Here is a 5,060-nt window from a genome sequence, read left to right on the forward strand (position 1 = left end):
GAAACCAGTGTAAAAAAGCTGAGAATACTCAAAGTCAGAACGCCTCTCCCTCTAAAGATGATCACAGTTCCACATCAACAATGGAACAAGGCTTGATGGAGAACGAGCGCCTCCTGATGACAGAATCACTCTTCAAGGAATGGATAATAACAAACTTCGGTGAGTTAAAAGAACATGTTGTAACCCAACGTAAAGAAACTAGGAACTTTGAAAAAAGGTTTGATGAAATCCTATTGAGAATAGACAACTTAGAGAGGAGTATGAGTGAATTAATGGAACTGAAGAATACAATACAGGAACTCCGAGAAGTATGCACAGGTTTAAACACTCGAATTGTTCAAGCAGAAGAAGAGATATCAGAGGTCAAAGTCCAACTTAATGAAATAAAACGTAAAGAAAAGATTAGAGAAAAAAGGATAAAAAGTAATGAGCAAAGTCTCCAAGAAATGTGGGACTATGTGAAAAGACCAAATTTACGTTTGATAGGTGTACCTGAAAGCGACGGAGAGAATGAATCCAAGCTGGAAAATACCCTTCAGGATATTATTCAGGAAAATTTTCCTAAACTAGCAAAGCAGGTCAACATTCAACCCCAGGTAATACAGAGAACCCCACAAAGATATTCCTCAAGAAGAGCAACCCCAAGGCACATAATCGTTAGATTCACCAGGGTTGAAACGAAGGAGAGGATACTAAGGGCAGCCAGAGAGAAACGTCAGATTACCCACAAAGGCAAGCCTATCAGACTTACAGCAGATCTCTCGGCAGAAACTCTACAGGCCAGAAGAGAGTGGGGGCCAATATTCAACATCCTCAAAGAACAGAACCTTCAGCCAGGAATTTCATATCCAGCCAAACTAAGCTTCACAATTGAAGGAAAAATAAAATCTTTTATGAACAAGCAAGAACTCAGAGATTTTATTACCACCAGGCCTGCTTTACAAGAGCTTCTGAAAGAAGCATTACACACAGAAAGAAACAACCAGTATCAGCCTTTCTAAAAATACACCAACAAGTAAAGAGCACCAACATAAAGAAGAATTTACACCAGCAAATGGATAAAACAGCCAGTCAACATCAAATGGCAGTAACCCTAAATTTAAATTGACTGAATTCCCAATCAAAAGACACAGCCAAAACCCAACGGCATGTTACATCCAGACCTGTTTCACATGCAAGGATACACAAAGACTCAAAACAAAGGGATGGAGAAAGATTTACCAACCAAATGGAGAGCAAAAATAAATAATAAATAAATAAAAAGCAGGAGTTGCAATTCTCGTATTGGATAAAATAGATTTTAAAGCAACAAAGATATAGTGGTAAAAGGATCAATGCAACAGCAAGAGCTAACGATCCTAACACCCAGATAGGAGACTTAGATTCAATGAGATAGAAAATTAATAAGGATATCAAGGACTCGAACTCAGATCCAGAACAAGTAAACTTAATAAATATTTATAGAGCTCTCCACTTCAAATACACAAAATATACATTCTTGTCAATACCACATCACACCTACCCATTAGTTTAAATGAAACATTGATTGGCCATTATTAATACCCAATTTTTTTCAAAATAAAGCAATATTTCCATTTACTCTCCCTCTTTCTCTTCCTCTTTCTTCCTCTCCTTTACTTATTTTTTTTTTTCTTTCCTTCTCTCAAAAAAAAAAGAAATCAACTTGTAAACCTCTAGATCCAGGTCGGCAATGTCTCTTTCATTGTTTGATTTCCTTTCTTCCCTTCCCTCCCTCCCTCCCTTCCTCCCCGCTTCCTCCCTTCCTTCCTTCCTTCATCCCTTCCTTCCTCCCTACCGTCCTTATTCCCTTCCTTCCTGCCTTCCTCCCCCACCCAAAAAATAAATAAATAAATAAAAATAAATCAAAGAAGAAACTTCTATGGTACAAAAATGAAGAGGATTGTAGAAGCAGAGCAAGAAGGCAGACTCACCCTACCTGTTTTCATGGGCTGATATGAGTGATATTGTTTGGATGTCTGTCACCCCCAAATCTCATATTGAAATATGATTTCCAGTGTTGTAGGTGGGGCCTGGTAGAAGGTGATTGGACCTTTGGGGTAGATCCCTCATGAATGGTTTAGCACCATCCTCTTGGTGATATCTGACTTCTTCTTCAGTTAGTCACACGAGATCTGGTTGTTTAAAAGATTTTTGGGCCAGGCATGATGGTTCACGCCTGTAATCCCAGCAATTTGGGAGACCAAGGCAGGCATATCATCTGAGGTAGGGAGATCAAGACCAGCCTGGACAACATGGTGAAACCCCGTCTCTAGTAAAAATACAAAAATTAATTGGACATGGTGGGGCATGCCTGTAATCCCAGCTACTTGGGAAGCTGAAGCGGGAGAACTGCTTGAACCAGGGAGGTGGAGGTTGCAGTGAGCCGAGATCTGGCCACCGCACTACAGCCTCGGCGACATTGTGAGACTCCGTCCAAAAAATAATAATAATAAAATTGGCGGGGCACGGTGGCTCACTCCTGTAATCCCAGCAGGTTGGGAAGCGGAGGTGGGCAGATCAGAAGGTAAGAAGTTCCAGACCAGCCTGGCCAATATGGCGAAACCCTGTCTCTACTAAAAATATAAAAAATTATCTGGACGTGGTGGCGGGTGCCTGTAGTCCCAGTTACTCAGGAGGCTGAGGCGGGAGAATCGCTTGAACCTAGGAGGTGGAGGTTTCAGTGAGCCAAGATCATGCTACTGCACTCCAGCCTGGGTGACAGAGCAAAACTCTGTCTCAAAATAACAATAACAATAATAATAATAATGGAATAAAATTTAAAAATAAATAAATAAAAATAAAAGATTCTGGGATGTCCCTCTTTACTGTCTCTTGCTCCCTCTTTTGCCATGTGACATGCTCATTTCCCTTTTCCTTCTGCAGTGATTGTAAGCTTCCCGGGGCTCTGATTAGGGGCAGATGCAGGAATCCTGCTTCCTCTTCAGGCTGTAGAACTGTGAGCCAAAAGAAACCTTTTTCTTTGTAAATCATCCAGTCTCTGGTATTTATTTATAATAAAGCAAGAACACACTAACACATATGAATACATAAGATTATTGTGTCTTGATGATTTTGGGGCCAGGAGATAAGGGCTAGAAACTGAGAAGAATGGGGGTCAAAACTCAGCCCTTACACACAGCAGCATTAAAGCCCTATATTCTCAAATAAATGGTAAACTAGGAATAATATGTTTGTCATCAAAGAAATTCTTCAGTAAAACTTTTCTACATCTGCCTAGGGTCTATGTATACATGTATGGTAAGGAGAATCTTAACATATCTCTTGTCTTCTCCACCGACTTGTGTTATACCCATGATTATGTTATATTATATGGTAAATGGTATTTTGAAAATAAAATGAAGATTGATAATTGGTTTTACTTACAATTGGATGACTATCTGCTTCTTCAGTTCTTTGCAGAAGGGAAGTTAGAGATATTTAAAGCATGAGAGAAATATAATACATGGGAAGTTTTTCATTTCTGAGATGAAGGGCCACATGGCAAGGACTTGATAGTGGCCTCTAGTTGCTGACAGTCATCCCCAGTCAACAGGTAGCATAAAAATGAAAACTTCTGTCCTACCAATTTAAGAAAACAAATTTTGCAAAAAATCTGATGGTGCTTATAGGCAGATCATCCTTAACTGAGCCTTCAGATAAGAACATAGCCCAGCGAAAATTTTGACTTCAGTTTTTTAAGACTCTAAGGAAAGAATCCAGTGACAACATGCTGGATTTTTGAACATGGGAACTATGACAAAACAAATTTTGTTATTTTAAGCCTGTAAGATTTTTGTAATTTTGTACGCAGCAATATAAATCTAATACACCTACTTATCTCAGTCATGATAAAGTGATTCTTGCGTTTTCCTAGGGGATAATATGGGCGTTAATAAATGGTGGTTGGACAACTAGTTGACTTCATACCTTCTGTACATTAAGAAATATACCAGTAGATGAAATATGTGAATGCAACAACAAGAAAAGCCAATGCATGTATTAGAAGAAAATAGAAGAAAATTTTTTTATAATCTTTTGTGGAAAAGCTTTCTAATTATGACACAATATATAAAAAAGGAAAGCAATGATTCTTAAATTTAAGTACATAAAAATAATGAAAATTGTTTTATGGTTAAAGAAAGCCCACCAAAGCACAGTAAAAAGATAAAATGTTCATAAATTTTATACCATAAGTTATCTATTTATTATCTATCTGTCCATCCATCCATCTATTGATATGTCAGAGGAATGAAAAAACAGACACAATTAACCCAATAAAAATATAGGCAAATGGCATAAACTATTATAAAAATGTGCAATCTTCCCTTAAACATATAAGGGAGGTAAAATTGTTTATTGTTCACACTGACAAGTAATTTAAAGCTTTATTAAAACAACCCTCTTATCTATGATATTAACAAAAACACACAAGCTTGACAATACACAATGTTGTTGAAGCTGTAGAAAAACAGGATCTTTCACACTGTTTTATGGGGCATAAAATGTTATGATTCCCTAGGAAACAATTTCAAAATAATGGTCAAAATTGCAAATGCATTTACCCAAAATACTCTACAAGTATACCTATAAAATACATATGAACAAGGTTAGTTATGGTAATAGCAAAATGGGAAAATGTGGGGAAAACACCAACTGAACATCTATAGTATACTGGTTAAAAATTATAGAACATCCATACAATGCAGTTGCTAAAAAGAACGACAATGCTTACCATGTCCTGTTGGGGATAATTATTACAAAATATGGTGTTCTACAGCAAAATTATGCAAGAAACAGGGAAGAACAGACTGCGTATTCCTTTTGTGCTTGTCTTCAGTAAGGAATTTTACAAGGAAATACAAAAACATTGTTAAGAGCTGTTATGTATAGGGATTGAGAAATAATTTAGATGTGTGAAAAGAAGGAAATATAGTAGTAGACATTTTGCCACCTGTATTAGTTTGTTCTCAAGTTGCTATAAAGAAACACACTTGAGACTGGGAAATTTACAAAGAAAAGAGTTTTAATTGGTTCCTGGT

Source organism: Callithrix jacchus, chromosome X (genome assembly GCF_049354715.1).
Source record: "Callithrix jacchus isolate 240 chromosome X, calJac240_pri, whole genome shotgun sequence".
In the NCBI taxonomy this organism is placed as follows: Eukaryota; Metazoa; Chordata; class Mammalia; order Primates; family Cebidae; genus Callithrix; species Callithrix jacchus.